Source organism: Camelus bactrianus, chromosome 3, assembly GCF_048773025.1.
Source record: "Camelus bactrianus isolate YW-2024 breed Bactrian camel chromosome 3, ASM4877302v1, whole genome shotgun sequence".
NCBI lineage: Eukaryota > Metazoa > Chordata > Mammalia > Artiodactyla > Camelidae > Camelus > Camelus bactrianus.
In genome coordinates this window covers 163,369,699-163,390,899 of record NC_133541.1, presented here as the reverse complement: position 1 = coordinate 163,390,899, position 21,201 = coordinate 163,369,699, and the positions used below count along the sequence as shown (strand labels likewise).

Here is a 21,201-nt window from a genome sequence, read left to right as displayed (position 1 = left end):
ATAGTGGTTGACACTGTCACCATTGTTTACCCAGAACCTCGTGTACCAGGCATGGCTCTCGGCATCAAAATACAATAGCGCATTAAACCTCCCTCCTGGTGGGTCTGTCTGTTTTGGTACCATAAGGGCTCAGCCAGCATCTGAACGTCAGTGAGTTAACGCGGCCAGTGAGCTCGGTTCAAGTACGCTCTCCTCCAGTCACTTTTACTCCATTGTTGCTTTTACTATTCCACAGTCATTACTTTTTTAAACAATGCTTTGGTGCAGGAACAGAGCCTAATTCTCTCCTGTTACTCTTGGTGGGAGTGAGTAAAATTGTCCAGCTTGAAATGCGACCACATTTTGTAGCTCAAAAGCTGTCTACATGCATCTAGGTGAAGTTTAGGTTTAGGGCGCTGACCACGTTGGGGTCCCCCGGCAGCGCCGCTCGCCTCAGGCCCCTGCCTTCCCTGGAACAATAGGTGAGGGTGGGTCTCACCGTCCCCTCATCCCTGTCCTCACCAAACTCACCTAAATTCTTGTAATTGCTGTCAGTTATTTTTGTTCTCATGTGTTTCTAATTTTCGCTGTTCCTCTTTTCCTTTTTCTATTTCCCTTTCTATCTTGTACCGCCCTGTGAGCATGTTGTTGCGTCTGAAAAGTGGACTGTGCACACCCTGCATTGGAAATAGCCAGATTGTCCTCCGTGATGTCCCCATCGCTTTAAAAAGCAAAAACCTTAACAGTTGCCTTGATCCATATATTATCCTAGTCATCTTTTTATTTTCTATTTTTTTGGAATTTTTGCTTTGTTAGCACATCACCCACTGGTGTTTGATACCTGTTAAAATCCTTGCTTTGAGGAACCAGTTTGGTCCTCCTTATGTTTGGTGACAAATGCACCCTTATTAAATTTGTTTGATTGTTTTGAAGAAGTGAGATGCGAATTGATTTAGGCGGCTGCTGAAGGAGTTTTTTCATGGAGAATTTAAACTTGGAAAGTCAAAATCTGCAGCATCTTCCTTGATTCTGGCTTTCACACAAACGTGCTTGGCACGCGGTTCCGGGCTGTCGCTGTGTGACGTGAGTGACGGAGCTTCCTGGACGGTGGTCACTGGTGAGAAAGTGGCAGGCTCGGAGATGAGCAGCTGCAGGGGATGCCGTTGGAGGAAGCAGTCACCGGTTTTATGTTTTTTGTTTTTTGTTTTTGCATTCACCTTCCCCGTGCCATTTACTTTACTTTGCCTTCATAGAGAGGCAGGAGCGGGTCTAAACTCCATGCCACTCTTATTTTCCCTTTACGAGGCTGGTTTTTCTGAGTATCAGAACAACATGGTCTTCTCCTAAGTAGCTGGCTCACTTGGATCTGGTGGACACAGGGACCGCTAAAGGGGACCGTAGCTTCCTCTCTGCTCCAGCCAGTGGGCATTCAGATCCGGGTCTGTGGTTTGCCTCAGCAGCCATGCAGGCCTCCCTGTACCAGCCTTTACTATTAACCCATGTTGGCAGTAAATAGCTGACTCCATGTCTGTTGCAGCTGACGTCCACCACTGACGGCCTTGTCGTTAGTTTGCGGTAGTGACTCTCCAACACCCCAGTCAGCCGTGAAGTGACTTTGCATTCTCAACCACACCCTGGTTCATCTCACCCGGGAAAGTGTTTGGCCACCACCATCATGCTGGTCATGAGACCTTGTTTCTCCTTTCATGCTCTGGTCCAATTTTGGACACTTCATCATTCACTGACTTGGTCTCGCTTGAGACAGGACAGACTTTCTGAAAGAGTCCATCACATTCTGGGGGGGAACAGAACAGAAGTAAGTGTAGCAAGTAGGTGTCTAAGCTATCTGGGTTGGCAAATGCAGGCTGGGATCTGTGAAGGCTGGGCTGTGCCTTGGACACAGGCCTTTCCCGTGGCTCCCGATAGCCCAGGTGTCGGAGTGAGTACAGCCTTGCCTGGGTTCCCCCATCCTCATCTGCTCACTGGCAGGTGTGTCTGCTAACAAGGAACTGCCCAAAACCTCGGGCCCTTCAAAGTTCAGACCACAGGAGAACCTTGAGTCCCTTCTCCTGGGCCTCCTTTGTGAGAATCCAGTGCCTTCTGAGGTGACCAGCGGCAGGAGATGCCTCCCCCTCCAGGGAGCTCTCTTCGGAGGACTGTGACGCACTGCACCTTGCTATGAGCTTGTGGGGTTCCATCCGTGGTCCTTGCAGAACCAGACTTCAGACTGGCTTAGCGATAGAAATGACAGGACAGATTCCAGGGCAGGGCCGGGGGGAGGAAAAGGGGAAATTGAATGTGACCTCAAACACCTAGGTGGGTTCTGGGTCTGTTACTAAAATCGGGAGCCTGGGAGGTACCTGCCAGGAATCGAACTCTAGAGTAAATGGTGGACATGAGGCATTTTTAAGATTCCATTTGTCATCCAAGTTAGGACTTCAAAGAGGCACTCGGTTCTATTGCCCTGGGGCTCAGGTGAAGGAGCCGGACCACAGATACACGTTGGGAGTCGTCATTCTTAGCTGGTGTTCACAGCCGTGCAGGTGGATGAGCTCATCTCGAGAGGTGCAGACTGAGGCTGAGTCGGGGCAGGGCTGTGCCTGGGTTGGAGGAAAGCCCAGACCATGCAGCTTTGGTGTGTCAGTCAGTGGCGTTTGGGATTTTCAGAGCAATGGCATTTATCCTTAAGGGTCCTGGGGGTGGGCAGGGCCACCCAGGAAGAAATCTGAAGGGAGGGTTTTGGCCACACGTGCGCGTCTTGGGATGATGCAGAGGCTGCATGGTCCGGGAGGGGAACCTCCTTGGAAAATGGAGTCGGAGTGGGGTGTGGGGAGAAGGTAGTCACTCTCAGCTGTGAGGGAGGGACAGAGGCCTAGGGAGTCTCCATCCTAGCGGACTCTCTTTCCCACGAACAAAAGGCCAGCAGACAGAAGATTTGAGGTGAGAAGGGACGGGCGCTGGGAGAGGAGCAAAAATGGAGAATGGTGGTTGGACAGTTCTGGAATAGTCTCCCTGTAAAATAGAGTTAAAAAAACCCAGACTCTTAAGAACATTGATAGCAACGTTGGAGGAGATAGTCCTTTTTCTGGCCTCCTAAATGTAAGGCATGTATCCGGGGATACACAGAAGAATCGGGCAGTCTGGTCCGGGGGCTTGACCCTTACCAGGGGGAACAATGCAAGTTTAAATGGGGAGAAGGGCAGCGGAGGGAAACTAGCCAGGCCTCGTGTCAGGTACCAGTCGGCCGCCCTACTTGCGTGTTGCATTCACATCCATGTCTCCCAGGTGGGCGGTGGCAGCCCCCTTTTGCAGATTGGGAAGCCTTCTCAGAGGGGTTAAGGAATTAGTCCGTTTAGCGGCTAGTCAATGCTGTAGCAGGATTCAAGCAGGGCCTTGTCAGACTTCAAGGGCATGTTCTATCTACTAATTCCGGTACCTCCCTGTTGTACCTGGATTGGTGAATTGGGTAAGTTTTGGAGCCGTTCACAAAAAGTACGATTTAAGTGCCTCAGGACTGTTTCACAAAGCTCAGTGTTCTTTAATGGTTCAGAAGCACCGCAGTGATTTTCGCCCCACAGAGGTAATGTCTTACTCCTTTGATGCTGACGTGGTTGCAAATGAAGTACAGGTGCAAAACCAGACTTAGCAGCTTCTGAAGGGAAACTCTCCAGTTCTCCCTTGATAGGCTTTCTTCCACGGGATGTAACCTGCTGCAGCGTAGATCTGAGCTTTCCGTATGGAGTGAGGGTTTGATATCCAAAGTTAGCAAAGAAGGTTCAGAAGGAGAAAATCGATGTTAACAATTTATTTTGGGGTTTCATTAGACAAGATGCACTATCGCTTAATGGCCCATATAACGTATGTAATTGAATACAGAATATTGCATTCCTTACTTTCTAATGAGAGCTGTCTTGCAACGTAAGGTTGTCTGCTTTGGAAATTCAGCTCAGCCACTAGGGTGCCTGTCAGTGTGTTGGTGTGATTGTATTTACACAGTGCATGTAATCTGGGCTTCCTCAGCCCCAAACACTCCAGTGCAGAATCATAGGCTGTAGCCATCACTTAGTTACACATATACTTCTACAACTATATGATACAAAAAAAAAAATAAAATAAAAGAGAGAGAGAGAGAGAGATTGCCTTTATCAAAGTCCCTTTGATTTTAACTGCAAACTGTTGTTGAGCAGCTCTGGTTTCCTTTGGATATGAATATGTACATTTCTTTGCATGTAACTTGGATTTTAGACTAGAACACCAACCTCTTGCTTTCCATGAGCCACAAAACTCATAGCCAAATGACATACGTATGAAACATTTTATTCTTTTCTTCTGAGACAGGATCCTTGAATCTGGGACTTGGGCTGTGATTTTGCTTTTTGCTCTTCCCACCCCTCTTGTTGTCTCACTCCTTTTTCCCACGTGGCCTCCAAGAGGTCATGGTCTCCTAGGAGCAGGTGGACAAACACCTGTTGGTCGCCAAGCAGTCCTGCTGTAGAGGGAGCCCAGCCAAGAGCTAAAGGACATCATCAGAGAGGGCTTCCTTGAAGAAATGGGCTCTACATTCAGTTATGAGGGCAGAGTAAGATTCAGCCAGGAGAAGGAATCAAGAGGGTGACTCAGGTGGCAGGAGCAGCCCGGGTAGTGGCCTGGAGGCTTGTGGGGTGTGGACTCGGGGAGAGTGCACTGTGTGGTCCAGGGTGGAGGGTGCCCCTGCTTGGAAGGACCCTGGAGTGGGCCTAGGGATGGAGGGCTTTGGAGGAGCTTGGTTTCTTACTACAACTGACACAGAAGAGGCAGTGAAGGGTGTCAGCAGAAAGTGACCCTAAGGAGAGGTACTCCTGGTTTTGCTTGTGATGTTCTACAGAAAGAAGGGGTCGGGGTGGGCGAGAGTAGCTCTGCCCGTCCCTTTGAGACCCACCCCTTCATTCATTTATTCATAACACATGCAATTCTGAGTGTCCAGGGGAGAGAGGGTGGACTCACAGTAGTAAGCAAAATGTATTGCTTCTTGAGAGCTTAGCAGTGTCAGAAGTTGTCTTAGCGTAGAATGTTCTAAGAACACAGCAGGGGCACCTAACCCAAAGTGCAGAGGTTTGAGGGAAGGAAGGCTTCCTTGACAAACCGTCAAAATGAGCCTGGAGGCAAGTGGGAAGTAGCAGCAGGTCAGGGGGCACCTGAGGTCATTGGGGACCTGGGTACTGAGGTGAGGCTGGACGAGCAGTGTCGCGGGTGGGGCTAGAACTCTACCAGGGAGCCTCTGAAGGGTTTGAAGTGGGGGTGACGTAATCAAATTTGTGCTTTGGGAAGGCTGTCCTGGCTCCGTGTGTGTGTGTGTGTGTGTGTGTGTGTGTGTGTGTGTGTGTGTGTGTGTGTGTGGAGCGGGGAAGAGGGGGAGAGTTCCACCAACTGGGAGGATCATTAGAAGACCATTGACAGGCTGGGGTGCCACCAGTGGGAGAGGGGCGTCGGGGCTGCTTGGGGACGGCAGGGGCAGTGTGGATGCCGGATTTCCTCATGGGGAGGGCTTATTAACGGGGACCCCCTAGCGGCAGCTTGTGGCTGGAAGAAAACGGATGCAGCCAGGTGGACTTTTCTCTTCTTCCCTGCCTTGTGTGATGATCTTAGCTCAGCGAACATTTGGAAAAGAAGAGCTAAGTTTCAGGGTAGCCCAGGACTTTGTTGAGCTCGTCCGAGTGAGATCTGATAGGATTTAGGCTTGTGTTGAGATCTGCATATTCAATTAGCTAGAAACGTCCCGTCTTTTGGATTTCCATAGGGGTATATATTCTTGATAAAGATTGCTTTCTTGGTGAGAGGAAATTTAATACAGCTGCTGTCTTTCTCAAAAAAAATCTTATCTTTTAAGAAATTTAATATTCAAAAGAATAGCAAAATTTAAAAATGATAAAGTAAGGCTTTGGTGTAGTTTCTTTGGTTTCTGAGTTAATGTAGAGTTAGAGCCTTTGCATTACTTAAATAGCACATCCTTGTCAGTATTTAAAGAGCTGTTAGTGAGCGCCCCAGGCCCCACTTCTCAAAGCATCATTAAATCTTGCTCTGAAATAGTGAAGTCATAAAGTTCTTGGTGGCAGAATCCAAACAGTTGGTTTATAATTTGCAGCATAGCAACATTTATAAAATAATAATAGGTTCAAAATTAAGAAAGTGGAAGATAATTGACTTTTTTAAAGCTGAAACATAAACTCTCTTTTGTTAATGTTGCAACTGGAAATTTCGAAAAGAAAATTCCTACTGTAATATCATCTATGTGGAATACATATATGTCTATCACGTTTGCAATGTAACTGGGCAGTGGTTTTTAAAGACAGGAACATTTCAGCTGAGATACTGGCAGTGATGCTTGCTGGTTTTCAATGGAAGACCCTAAATTTGCGTTCTTAGCTTTATTCTTTTCTTTTCTGTTCTCTCTCTAACTTTTTTTTTTTTTTTTTTTTTTTTTTTTTTTTTTTTTTTTTTTGTAGTGAGAGGGCTCAGTAGTGCTTTGCCAGCATGATTTTGGGGCAATTTGGAGGCAGATATCGTGCACAAGCAGTGAGATATTTCCATGCATTTTACTTTCTGGACATCACCATGGAACATGTGGGGGTTTGTGCCTGCAGGCCGGGATGCTGCAGGACTCCCTGATCCATCACCGTTATGTCTTGGAGCTGCTCCAGTCAGTGAATGACTTTCTGTGCCTTGGAGGTAAGGTGATCTGATGCAGATGATCAGATGTGTAACAAAGTACTGTTACTTGAAATAGATAACCTAACAAAAATGGCTCTAAAATACAGGAAGAAGGAGGAGAAATGGCTGAGCTGCTTGCATGGGGAATATTCTCAGGTGACTCCCTCATTGTGACTCCTGTCACTCCCCACCCCCCCAGCCCTGCACGGCAGTCATCGTGAAGCAAGCATGCACTTTCTCAGAAACGTGCTGAATTTCCTTGTGCCTCTGTTTGTTGGTTTTTTTTTTTTCAAAGCACATCTTGCCCATTGCTTAAATGCCATCCCTGCCAAGTCACCTCTTACACTCATTCTTCTGGACCTCGTCCGTACATAGCTGCTGAATGGATGAACAGAATGTAGTATCTCCATGTAGTGGAATATTATTCAGATGTAAGAGTGAATAAAAAAGAAAAAATAAATAAAGGGGAATATGAAAAAGGCCACCAGCTCTGGGAAGTCCACCCTGACTGCTCAACCCGCCCTTTTCCCTTTGAAACCCAATCACTTATGCTCCTCTCTACTCTTATTGATAGTACTTACCAACTTCTAATAAACTTTAACACTTTCAAAAAAAAAAAAAAGAGAGAACCTGATACCACTTCAACATGGACGAGCCTTCATAACAGCACGTTAAGTGAAAGGAAGCAGACACAAACGGCCACATATTGTTGACTTCAGTGATCTGAAATGCTCAGAATAGGCACATGCAGAGGCAGAGAGCAGGTGATGGTTGCAAGGGGCTTTGTGGAGGGGGGTTGGGGAGTGACAGCTAGTGACAAGGGTGTTCTCCTGGGGTGATGAAGTGTTCTGGAAATAGATGGTGTTGAGGGCTGCACTACCATGAGTGTGCAGAAGACTGCTGAGCGCTTTCTCTGGGAGTGCCTGTGGTTGGGGGCGGATTTATTTTGTTCTCATCCGTGAAGAGTCATCTTCTGCTGAGGCCATTCTACTCCTGTGAGTGGTGAGGCTCAGAGACTTTGCAGAGTCATGTGTTATTTTCCCCCTTGCTGAGTGTAAGCAAAAAATTTTTAAGCCTGAGAAAGTGCTCCATCTGCAGAAATGTCTTTCAGTTTTGCATGGTGTAAAAATCTTGAGAGATTTTTAATCGTTGAGGACAGCCTGTGGGGGGATACAGCCCGTGAAGCCTGGGTGACACTGGGAAGAGCCACGCTTCCATCCCTGACAGGGGTGGGGATTTCACCCCCGTTCAGATAGTGAAGGGCCCAGACCCGTGAGCGGAGTTGACAATCGTGAATATTTACGTGTATCCGCTGCTTCATCTTGGATATTAATTTCAAGCTGAGTCAGTTTTTGGCGGCAGACTCATCCTACATCAGGAATCTGTACTATCTGCTCTTTGAGGTGAAGACCTTACAGACTTGATTATTTAACATTCTCCCTTGAATTGATATCTCAGATTCCTTTGTCAATAGTAAAACAGCAGAAATATAGACGTCCTTAATGCCGATGTGACCTGGAGTAGGTTTAGTCTCTGTGCCTCAGTGGCCTTATCTTCGGGGTGGGGAAGATGATAACAGTGCTTCCCTCAGAGGGGCTGGTGAGGGGAGAGTGAGGAGCATAAAGGGAGGACTTACACGAGAGGCTTATGAATGACAAAATTTAGTGTTTTCAGCCTGGTGAGGCCACAGGGGCCGAGATGGCCGAACAGAGCATTCCTAGCCGGAGCTCGATCCGTGTTGGCAGCTGTTATGATCAGTATCACCACTGTGGGTTATCAGGCAGTTTTAAGACTTGGTAATAGGAATTCATGAATAATGTTAAAAGATTAGACAACTCAGATCCGGTTTACATAGTTCTCAAGATTTCCTTTGAGAAATGGATATTTTTCCCCCATCTTTAATCTGAGTTGAGTCTCTAAAAAAATTCTGTATTCCTCCATCTTTTTTATTTAATTCTCCATTTCTTGAAAAAAAAAGTCTTTAAATGGAGTTACTGGTGTCTGAACTGAGGGTCTCATGCATGCTGAGCACATACTCTCTCAAGTGAGGTATAATCTCCACCGTGATTTTTTTTAAACTTTTCTTTCTTAGTATTCAGAGGTTAGAGGCCTCTAATTCTTTTTCTGGAGACATGTCCATGAACCTGTAAATCTATAATTAGTGGACAAAATTTGGTTTATGAAAAAATTCTATAAAACTTTCTGCAATCCATTCAAAAGGAAATGCTCATTGACATAAAATGTTTCTCCTTTATGGTGATTTCTAATTTTTTGTCTGCCTTAACTTATTAAAAGTAATCCTCATCATCATAATGACCAAGCTTGCTCTGAGTGGACACCTCCCTAAGGCTAAAATGCTTTCCTCATGTTTTACCTCATAGCAGGAGTTTAAGGGTAGGTATCAGTGTCTCCTTTTTTGCAGCTGAGGGATTGAGAGATGGGGCAGCTTGTCCAAAATCTCACACAGCTTGCGCTGGCAGACTCAGGGCTGTAACCCAGGCGGCACAGGATGCTTTCTCAATGGCTCCTCTGATCAGCCCCGTGTTGAGTGGTTTCCCAAACTCCTGTGAGTCCATAAATGAACGATTTTAGCGGTCTCAGTTTGATGAAGCCTTCAAAGGAGACACACCAGTGAGAATGTGAGACAGAGTGGCATAAATTGAAATTGTACATTTTCACAAATGTTGCATTCTCAGGCAATGACTTAAAAAGTATATGTTTTTTTATTTTAGTGCTCTGTAAACACTAAAAACAAAACATTAAAAATGATTATAATGCAAAATAGGAGTGGGCTTTGAAAGTCCAACCATTGCTAATGATGTTGCTTGTTTTTCTCTAGTGGTGCTTATTGACAGAAAAATTTACAAAGACTGAATTGGTTCTATGTAGTCTTAGTATGGAGGAAAGTTTTGTCAGTGAATATTGTAAGTAAAATCTTTACTCTTTTCTTTCCTGATGATGAATATGTAAGTTGTTTTCATGGCTAAAGTACATTTCCTCATTTGTGAAATTTGAGTGATGCCGTTTACCTTGTTTGACTGTGAGATGTAGACGCCTTGTATACGAAGCACCCAAGAGCTGCTGAGTAAAAATATGCTGTCACAAGGACAGATAGTTTAGAAGGATCAACTCTGAATACTAAAGAGTGTGGCTTGTTTCTGATGCATATTCAATATGCATATATATGAATATATGAATATGGCTTAAAGTAACAAGGATTCAGGGTTTTGTGTGTGTGTGCAGTATGAAGGTTTAATGAAATCTGTATCATTCTAGTGAGACAGGGACTAGTTAAATCACCTTAAGCAGACGGCCTTGAAGATTATTTACACAGAATGTGTGTTGTTACAACTCAGAATTCATGTTGCCGTGTAACCATCCACTCAGAAGTTTAAATTCGTAGAAATCTGACCGGAACTATTAAGTTTAGAAAAATCCACATTGATCATTTTAAGGGAATAAGCTTCTTTCTTTTGTGATTAAAGAAATTTTGATTTATTTTTCTGCATGCTTAATAGGTTTTAAAATATCAAAACATTGATTGACATGTCACTTTTTTTTAATAGAATAAAGCTCATGCTGTTTTAATGTGCAAATAAATGTTTTTGTATTTCAAAACACTTGTATGATTTCCTGGCTCTTTGAGAAGTATTTTGCAAGATACTTAGATTACCTACTGTTGGAAAAATACAGACGTGACTTTTATGAATAGAGGTCTAGTACAGATCTGTTGGTTTTTGCTACAGTGCATGACATGAGGCCTAGGAGAGAGAGCTTTGCTGCTGATTGCCGGAAGGACAGATCCCAGATCTCAGTCTCCCCTCCTGTAAAATGAAGTGGCTGGACTGGATTCTTTCCTCTTCTAAGATGAGTTTCCATGAGCCTGTGTCTTTTGTTTATATTCAAGAGTATTAGCAATGTCAGATTAAATACTGAATACCCCTCCCTTCCCCGAAGCAAACTGCAGTATGTGCTACATAAGCTTTTAGTTATATGAATCTTGTTTCTGATAAAACAGGCAATTTTTGTGTTGCATCTTTCCCGGCAACCTGGAAGGTCTTTTTAGCCATAGGAGGCGCTGTTGCACCTTCATACAGTCTTAATTTTCCTGTTTGTAAAAGAAGGCTTAACGAATATTTTTTTGCTTTGATTCCTTTGCTTAGTGATTCAGAATAGCACAATGTCCATTATGTCTGTCTACCTGGAAAAATTATTCTGCTTATATCTTTGTTTTATTCTGTCATCTCGCTGTGAACATTTCAGACTTGCTGTGCAGACAATGGCAAAATCGGTCTTTTATTCCAGTGTTAGCAACCAGTGAGCCGGGATTTTATAAAGCAGCTAGAAGCGGCCTCTTGAGCAGCTTAAAGCTGAAAAGTGTACTGAGTTCCCTGAGTATTGACCCAGCCGCTGTGTGTCATTTGGTGGGAGGTGATTTTGTACATAGAAGAAGGAGTGTAGTGATTTGACTTGGGTTTGCGTGCACGCGCTGCCACTGAGCCACGTGAGCCTGAGTCAGTTTGTTCTGAGTTTCTCCCTCGTCTGTGAGATGGGGATGCTCGTTTATGCTTTGCAGAATTGTGAGAATTAGAAATTATGTAAAGTGTTTAGCACAGTGGGAATGTCAAAGGGCTCATAAAGTTTAGCTCCTGTTTTGTATGAAGCCATCATTTTAGAGTCTTTGGCAATTACTAAGAAACAGGAAAATAAGAAAAGCTGGTTTTATGATGAAAGATATTTGAGGAGGTTCCATAGTTCCTATACCCATAATTTAGCATCAGCAAAGTCAGGACGGTTACACAGTCGCCCTGAACCAATGTTAAGCCACAGAATTTTTTGGTACTTCATATATATTGGGGCTTAAGTGGACCCAATACTTATACACATGTTTTCTCCAGCAGCCAACTGAGAGATGACACAGAAGAACAGACAGGCGATAAATGTCTCCTTTATTACTGATGAAGCCACGTTCTCCATGAAATTCAGGGCTGTGGGAAAATGCGTGTCATGATACTGTGTCCCAGAATTAGAGACTCACGCAGTCCCAGGTAACTCTGGGCTACAGTGAGCCTTCCCTTAAGATGATCTGCCCCATCCTGCACAGGGCTGAACTGCCATGGAGCTGAGCATCCCGGGTGCTTCCTAAGGGTGGCCAACACTGGAGGGAAAGGAAAGGTTTCATATGCCCTGCTTGTCTCTCCGGACTCACACCTCAATCTGGTATTGTGAAGAGTGCTAGCCGTTGGCCAGGGGTCAGGGGTGTGAAGGGGGAAGCACTCTTCATGGACCAGAGTAGTGTGGAGGAGGCAACCCTTCTCTCAGTTTAAACAGGTGGTGAGATGCAAGAGATGGGTGCTCTCCAAGAGTTTATAAGAGGGGAAATAAGGATTTCCTTTGGGACTCAGACTAGCCATGAAACACAGAAGATGATTAGTAGGGAGACTTGTAAATCTCTTTCTTATTAAATTCACATTTGTTGAGCACCAAAAATGTGCTACATACTTTTCTGAGCGTTTTACAGAAATGAATCCTTCAATCTTCACAACAAGTGAGTAAGGGAGATTTGATTGTTATCCCAGGTTTACAATGTGGAAATTGAGGCACAGAGAGAGTAAGTAAGTTGGCCAAGGTCACAGAGCTAGTAAGTGGCAGAGCTGGAATTTAAATCCCTTGCTGTCTGGTTTTGAGGCTCCCAGGGATGGGCTTTGGGTGTTTAGAGGTATCTGCATCCCTGGATCTCTGTACATCTGTGCATCACTTAGCCCAGAAAGGACAGGGAAAAGAGAGTTACACAGGTGCTCACAGTCGTGTCTCAGCCACTGTCCACGGACAGTGCACCGTGATTGGCGTTAAATGTCTTCTGGGCTGCAGATCTGTTCGTATAACAGAAATTTAGTCCATTGAGTTAATCTAGAAAACCTTCCTGCTCTGCTTCTGTCCATGGTTGCCATGTGACTGCCTGCCCGTGATTGGGCCGTTGAGGAGAATTTGTACTCATAGTTGAACTCTGATATTTCAGTCTGGTTCGTAGTTTCACATCTCCTGTTACATTAATAAATTCAATTTCTGGTTTTCTTGCATCAGTCTCTCATGAGTTTGGTTAATGTGACATCAGTCCATGGGAGCCCAGGGTTGCTGACGGTATATTTTCTGAGCACGTTGTGGCACTTCTACCCGTGCGGACCTGGGTGGAAGATTTCCGCCTTCCGCACTGATTTCCCCGAAGAGCAGGGTCCTCTCCCACCCCCGGATTTGAGGCTGGGAGTTCACAGAGTAGGCCAGTCAGAGGCCAAGTCAACCAATCAGAAAATGATGAAGTCCTTGGAAGTGGGTTTAATAGAAAAAAAGGGCTTCCAGGTAGTCCGATGGTCTGTTCGAGTCCATTTGGTGAAAAGCTATCCACTTTTTCTGGTTGAGCTGCTTCTTTGCTGTTGAAAAGTCTGGATTACATGGAGGGATTTTAAAAAGCAGAATAGTGTGATTTCATGTGGTACATCCACACCGGTGAGAAGTGATGGATGACCGCCTGTGTGAGGCATAGACAGAGTCTTACAAACTTCATAAAACAGCTTAAAACTCTGCCATCTGAGTGCAATTCATATGGGGTCCAATTCATGACTGGGCATGCTGAGAGGGCAAATAATTGATAATGGCAGAAAGGACACGGAGGCATCAAAAAGGTCTCAGTCATGTTCCCTGTTTAAAGGATGTGGCACAATGTAATATATTTGAGCTGGTTCTTCACTGAACAGTTTTGAGTGTTTTCTGGGACTCCCCAGTGCACCAAGGTTCCGTGCAGCTGGGTGTCCCCTCAATGCAGCTCTGTCAGCGCTCATCCTGGGCTGACGTGGTGTCACGGGGAGCAGGACGGTCAGCGTCCCCGGCTCCTCCGACCTCCGTTTCTTCATCCTCAATGCTGGGTTTCTCTTCGGTGTCTACTTAGTAGGGTTGCTGAGAATCACACGTGATGGTGGTCAGGGGCGATTTGTGGTTGTCTCTGTGATTGTCATATAGTGAATATTTGATAGAAACTCTTGTTTTTTATTAAAATTATGGCTCCTAGATTGCAGTGGTTTTCAGTCTGCATTTACTCTTTTTATAAATTTATTCTTATTTTTAAATAAGCACTTATTTTTATTTATTTTTATGAAGGTACTGGGGACTGAAGCCAGCACATTGTGCATGCTAAGCAGGTGTTCTACAACTGAGTAATACAGACCCTCCTTGTCTGAACTTAAAAATAAATATTTCAATACACAAAATAGCTCTTAAACACCATCATGGGACCTATTTTCTGTATAGACAATTGAATACATATGCTATTTCAATAAGAATAAATGTTGTTGGGACATACTTTCTGAATCTGTTTATGTGTTTAAAAACGATCATAGGTAGTGATAAACACGAGTCTTGGATCCACTACTTAGGGTCTGTTTTGCCATCATGGGAAATTATATTCTACAGAGAAGGCTAATTGGGTCTCGTTGATATTTGGATGATTTAGCAGATGATGAAGGCTTTCAAAAGCTGACAGTTTTGTATTTTAAACTAACTACAAAGTTATCTTCTATAAATTGGAAGTCCTCAGCTTGTGAATTGCCCAGTAATTCAGTGTGTACATGTCTGTGTCTCTGTGAACGTGTGTGTGTGTGTGTGTGTGTGTGATTTCAGGAAGGTAGAAATAAGTTCCATATAGCCTTCTGATACCTTTCTCTTCCAGTTCAAGGTGTAGGCATATATTTATACAAATAAATTGATACTTTTTTGTCATTTGGCATATTGGTGTGTATAAAAGGTTCTCATACTTGAGCTTAGAATATAGGGGAGATAGAGGCAGGAAGGTTCCTTACACTTTGTTCAGGATGAGAAACAGTAGCTTTTCTTTTTTCTACTAAAGCAAACTGGCACTGAATTGTAACATACTATTACTCAGAATTGCTTTTCTGATCAGATACGAGTGCCTCAGATTTTTCAAGGCAACATGAATGATGAAATGTGTTTTAGCAGTTATCTTTAAATGTAGTTTTATTTTTTAAGTAAAAGGCTATAGCCTGTTCTTTCTTCCAGCGTTACAAGAAGTTCCCATTGATCCAGGTACATGATAACTGTGCTTAGTTTCTTCGGGTTATTGTTTTTTTTTTTTTTTTTAAGTGCTTGTTTCATTGTGGTGTGAATGAATGTTTAAAATTTCTGGATTTTGATTTTTAGAACATGCAGATTTATCAGAACTGTTAAAATCCTGATTGTTGTTTGGTCCTCGTTTGGTGGGGCAACCTATTGATTTCTGTTGTCTGTTAAAGAGGGAAATTCTTCCTCTAGCCTGTAGATCATTAAGTGAATGGTTTGCAGTGTGCCTTTAAAATTCTTTGAATGCATTGAGCATGTTTGTCCAGTGAATTTTGAATTGACTCATAGTAATGACTTTGTTTGATTCTGTGGCTTTTGCTCCTCTCCACATGAAGTTGAATTCTCTGTTGCATTTTATATACGTGTTCTTAACAGGGGAAGAAATTTTGCATATTTTACATAGGTGGGTTTTCCTATCCCCTCTGAATGCCTTCTGTAATTGATACAGCGAAAATCTGTTATTGCAGTGCTTAATTATTTCATAAACTATTTTTTGGCTTAATCAGAAACAATGAAACAGAATGATAATTAAAAAACATGAAAACCTTCCTTCCTTTGAAGAATAGAAATGAGGTGGTCAGGCTCACGCGTGCTTTGTACCTGACACCCTTACTTTCATGTCATTGTGTATCATGATTCGGAGTTGGAGTTGCTTCAGGTTTGTAGATTTTTGTTTTAACATTTGTGTTGAATTCATTCTCTAGGCTGATGTTTCCTGTTGCGTTTGTGGAAAGTGTAGGTGAAGGGAAACAGATGCTAAGTTTTGTATTCAGGAGGCCTGAGTTGCTGAAGAGAATAGAGTAGAGGGTGGGCTGAGTAACAGAGTGACACTCTCTCACCTCCAGGCTGAAACTGATGAACAATGAAATCAATTAGGTGTATCGGTATTTATTTGACCAATAGAAGTCAGAGGGCCCAGACTGTCTAGTTATGCGCAATGGAAAGTACTGAATTCACCTGCAGAATTAGGTGATTTACCAAGTAGAAGCAGCTTAGAGCAATCAGAAAAATCAGTTCTATGATGAGATATAAAAAGAATATAATATCTATTATTTCTGAAACTTTTCTATGTTAAGTTGTGTAGAGCTAAAATTAAGTTCCAAACACCAGGATTTAAGAGTCTGGGTGGTTCTGTGGGATCGTTATTCAGGGATGTGTCTAGACCCTGCTGGAATGCCCGAAGCTGGCAGGAAAAGACCCAGAGCCAGGATTTGTCATTCTAGGGTGTCCTCCATAAGGGTTCCATATGATAGCCCATGATTGGGTTAACAAATTTAACAGACACCAGATGCATGTCAACCTTAAGAAGAAAAAGTGTGCTTAGTAACTGCTTTCAAGCAAGCACCTGTGCATCCTCACTCCTGTCTCCTTGCCATAAAAAGCAGAGACAATGCCTTGCTTGCATATTTGAGGTTTTAGATAGCACTCTGTTCATTGCACAGCAATGACCCAGGCCCTCAGCTATAAATGCTGGGCTTGCGTGCTGTTAGATAGTCTATTATCCCCAAAACACGGACCTGGCTGGACTGGTGGCCTGCTTTGTAATGAATATCTAAAGAATTTATCTTGTTCCCCTCTCCCCATGACTCCCCTAAAGGTAAACTAAGACTTTTTACTCATTGTGGATTCTACAATCTCTGTCTCATCCTGTCTTTCCCCAAGTTCCTGTTTACTATCACACAACTGTTAAAGACTATTTTCTTTGATTATACACAATAAATATGGGAGCATTTGAGAGGCTCTTGGAGTTGGCTCCCTACTCCCTCTCGCTTTCTTTCCTTTTTCCACAGTCTTGAGTCATTAATTCCATGTCGGTAAGACTTCTGCCAGCCAGTACCCACAGTTCCATGTGAGAATGATGCAGACTTTATCTCTCCTACCCGAGGGAGAGAGAGAAGAGAATTGAGATCTGCTCCCCCGTGGTCCCTTCCTGCCCCAGGGCCACTGCAGTTCACCTGCAACCTTCTGGCCTCTGCTCTCATGGCCTCTGTCCCAAGAATGATATCAGCCTTTTTTTCCCTTGTCAATATTTCCTGTGCTTTTCAGGAGTTGGTCTCTTCTCTGCAATTCCACCCTGGCAGATGTGATGGTGGACAGCGTGCTGGTGGGCAGTCATTTGGGGACTCCCAGGAGCCATTCTGATTCTCCTGAGTCTCTCATTCGGGGTTACAAAACTGTCGAAAATCGGAGGAATCCCATTCAAGTGAGGTTAACACAGTATTACATCACTTTCATTTTTTTTTGAATTTTCAGTGGAGAAATTATTTGTAACAAACTGTTCCAGATTTTCGGCCGCCTGCTTTCCTCACCACTATTTCCTTGTGGCTCTGGTGCTTGTTTAAAGAGCCAGGTTTCTTCTCTGGTCATTTCTAGCAGCTGGGCTTGCCGAATCCTTGATCTGCATTTGAAGCAGAATGCTTCTTCGTGATGTCAAACTGATTTTCCTTGTCATGTCTTAATATTTTGTGTACACTCAGCAACTGTTTCAAGTGAAATGCTCTTGTCCAATTTCGGTTAACTCACATTTGCTGAACTCCTGCTTTCATGCTGAGGGCAGTTTCTTCTTCCTGTAATAAAATTTAGCAATTTGCATTTACTATGGGAAGGTACTGGCCCGAGGTGCTCTCGTTCTTAACAGTTTTAATAACAATTCACCCCTTAAAATGTACAGTGGTTTTTACTCTATGCCCAGAATTGTGCATCCCATTCAATCTTAGAACATTTTCATCCCCCCAACAGGAAGCTCCTTATGCATAAGCAGACATCCCCATCTTCCCCATCCTCTCACAGCCCCATGGAGCCACTTTTCTCTCTCTGTGGGTTTGCATCTGCTGGAAATTTCATGTAAATCGAGTTAATTCATGTAAGTGGAAGCATCTTTTGTGACTGACTTCTTTCACACTGAGTAACGTTTTCAATATTTGTCCACTTTGTGGCCTGGGAGAGTACTCTATGCTTTGCTATTGCTGAATAATATTCCTCTGTATGGCTGGGCCCCTCTGTTTACCCATTCATCACGTGATAGGCATTTGTGTTGTTTCTGATGTTTGGCTGTGATGAGTAATGGCACCGTGAATATTCCTGTAGGAGTTTTTATGTGAACATTTGTTTTCAGTTCTCTTACGTGTGTGCCCAGGAAGCAAAATTGCCTGGTTATTCAGAAACCAAATGTTCAACTCTCTAAGGACCTGCCAGGCGTTTTTGCAAAGTGGCCAGGCTGTGTTACATCCTCACCAGCAACTGCTGCGACCTCTGCATCTTCTGTGTCCTCATTAGTGCTCGTTACTCTTTTTTTGATTATGACCTATTGTAATGAGTGTGAAGCGGTTTCTCCTAGTGGTTTTGACTTGATTTCCCTTACAGCTAATGATATTGAACATCGTTTCGTTGTGCTTATTGGTCATTTGTATATTTTCCTTGATAAATGTTTTTCAGATCCTCTATTCATTTTTTAATTGAGTTGCCTTTTTATTGTTGAGTAGTAGGAGGTTCTTTTTGTTTTTGTTTTGCTTTTTTTTTTTTTTTGGTAGATACAAATTCCTTATCAGATAAATGATTTGAAAAAATTTCTGCTGTGTGTTGTTTTTTCACTTTCTGGATGGTGTCCTTTGAAGCAAAGTTTTAAAATTTGATGAACTCCAATTTATCTCTGTTTTCTTTTTCCTTGTCCTTTTGGGGTAATATTTAATATCTGAGGTATTTTATTTAAACTTTTATATATAAAATAACTTAATTATTAGGACCGTTCTAGGAGACGGGTGCTGTTGTTGTCCCAAGTCTATGGATAGGAGACTGGGATGCAGAAAATTTCACTGACTTATCAGTGTCAAAGCTACGCAGTGCTGTGGGAGTTCAGACCCTCATGTTTGTCCCCAGCATCTGTGCTCTTCACCACCATGCTCCACTCTTTCCTGGAATCGTTAATGAAAAATCTTTACTTTTTTGATTTCTTGTTAGTTTTTGTTTTTCTCATTGGGGCCTCATCTCCTCATTTTCCTTAAAGAGATCAGTGTAGGTTTATTTTAGGTCTCACGTAGGCAGAAGCATTGCTATCAGTTAACTTCTTTATTACTCACTCCCCATTGATGGCTGATGCTAGTTGACCTAATGAAGTCTTGCTTTAGTCTTTCCTTCTCATGACACTAACAACAGAGTCATGACTTACAGAATGCTTAAAGAAGAAAGTACTTGATTGATTTTATTTTGCTACCCAATCAAACCAATCAAATAAAAACCCCAGAGTTGACACAGACGGTAAGCCCTCCAGAATAGGCTCACTGCCTTCCTTGTGTTTCATTTGTTTGGTCACAGTGTCCGGATAGTGCCTTGCTGTCCAGCAGTTTTGTTAGGATACAGTGCTCATGAATCATTGTAAGGACAGAATTTTGACAATAGACTGTGCTGTTCATTTCACGAGGGAAAAGTTAATATAGAAAAAACTGCTCAGATCTATTTTAAAATTAAGCTTGGAATTTTGAGAAGAGTTCAAGAAACCATACAAAGATCTTTTTCACTAATTTTAGATCTATCTTAGACAAATTATGGTTACATAGAAGAGTACCTTATCAAGTAAATTTGACAAGAGATGTGTATTATTGATTATTTGTTTTAGTTGAAATATTCTACCTGGGATAAAATATTCAGTGCCCATAAATGAACAAATATGTTTGTATTTCTATGCAACATGGGAGCAGACTTCATATGTTTCTATATAATATATATGACTGTGTGTTTTAATCTGTCTTTCAGTGTTTTTATAGTTTTTCAGCAATGTTGTAACTTTAGAATTCTTCTAAGAAAATCACCCCAGATTCTAGTGCAGTTTGTACTGTGTATCCTGTCTTACGCATGGGATTCCACTGTCCCCACAGGGAGGAATTTCCTCTTCTATTGTGTTAGTATCACAGTTAAAGGAACTGTGATTTCTAGGCCTTTGCTCTCCATGTGTTTGCAGTTGGCTGTCAATCGCGATTTTCCCTTTCTTGAGTTTTCATTGTTCAATTAGAATTTTTGAAAATAACTATTAATATGTTGCATCGATCTCCCTAGAAACTTGATGTGTTTGTGCTTTTCAATTTTCAATTTATGTAAAATGTAAATACACACTTGTTTTTAAGTAGTCCTTTTTCACTGGATATTTGGTTACCTCTTTATAGTTAAAATATTTTTTTCCCAATGAATGAATCGGTGTGCATATTTTAAAAGATACCTTACTTTTTATTTTTCTTATTGTAACAGTTATATTCATTGTAGAGAATTTAGAAAATACGGATATACACAGTAAAAACTTCACAATGGCCTCTAATCTCACCTAGACATACAGATGTTAGGTTTGAAAATGAGAATTACAAGTCCTCTCAAATTGTTCTTCTTTTTCAAGTACGTTCTGGTTACTGAGACCCTCGAATTCCCATATGAATTGTAGCAGCAGATAGTCAGTTTCTGCAGAGGAGACCGCAGGGATTGTGATCGAGGTCACGTTGAATATACGGATCGTTCTGGGGAGCACTGCCATTCCAAGAGCGCTGTCTTCTGATCCAGCAATGTGCGTGGTTTGTCTGTCCTTGTATTTAGGTTTTGTTTAATTTTTTTTTAACAATGCTTTGAGTTTACAGAGTTATTTTCCTTTTTTTTTTTTTTGCCTTTATACTGAGGACAAGTGTGCCAGGTACAGGGATCAGAAGTGTATTTGAGCCCCGCCACTTGCTGCCACAATGGTCGCTGGGCTCTTGCTTCACACGCTCTACAATGTTGCACAGAATAGGACCTCAGTAACTCTCTCTCTTGAATGATTATATGCTTGTTGGATGATGCTTGAGAGTCCGTGTGATGATTTTTTTTCCCCAGCCTTTCCCCACTTCTTTACTATGCCCTTTCTCTTCCTTTCCTCCAGCCTGGGTTTCAGTTTACCTGTGGCATTGATTTTTCTTGTCTGTAGACACTTCCTTTCACTGGTTCACGATAATTTTACATGTGGGCTGTGGAAACTTGCTAGATGTCAAGAAAGAGCCAATCCATTGCATGCTAGTATTTTTAGAGTGCATTATTGTTTTATCGATTGAAATTAAATCAGGGTGACCCCCTGAGCCCTCCCGTGAGCTGATTTTGCCTTCCTACAGGTGATAATGCTCTGACTGCTGAATGTGCCCTTTCCGCAGACTTGGTTTTGGAGTTAAGTCACCATCAGTGGAGCCCTCTCTTTAAAAGTTGAAGAAAATATTTGCTCCTTCTCCCTGGTTGGGGACTTGGATGAGATGAGGTAACAGATAAAGAATGGAGCCCCACCTCATTCTAACACCCGCTCATTCCGTTTCTTTCTCCACGGAAAAAGAGTACAATTCAACACTATAAAGATTGATTGTGAGCAAATGAGATAGACAGGACAACCGATCATTTATTAAATATACT

General features: G+C 42.8%; 1 protein-coding gene across 48 annotated transcripts in view; it reads left to right on the top strand.

Annotated features, from left to right (window-relative positions):
* Positions 1-21,201, top strand: part of LOC141577229 (uncharacterized) — a 148,370-nt gene that overhangs the window by 29,977 nt on the left and 97,192 nt on the right. For 38 of the 48 annotated variants that reach the window (XR_012506135.1, XR_012506134.1, XR_012506098.1 and 35 more), the window contains 3 exons: positions 6,600-6,684; positions 20,174-20,338; positions 20,913-21,052. The exons of 3 other annotated variants lie outside the window; for them this stretch is intronic. The gene's annotated coding sequence lies outside the window, so the exon portion shown is untranslated. The remainder of the gene's footprint in view (positions 1-6,599; positions 6,685-20,173; positions 20,339-20,912; positions 21,053-21,201) is intronic. 7 more of the 48 variants (XR_012506101.1, XR_012506107.1, XR_012506100.1 and 4 more) reach the window with 5 other exon arrangements.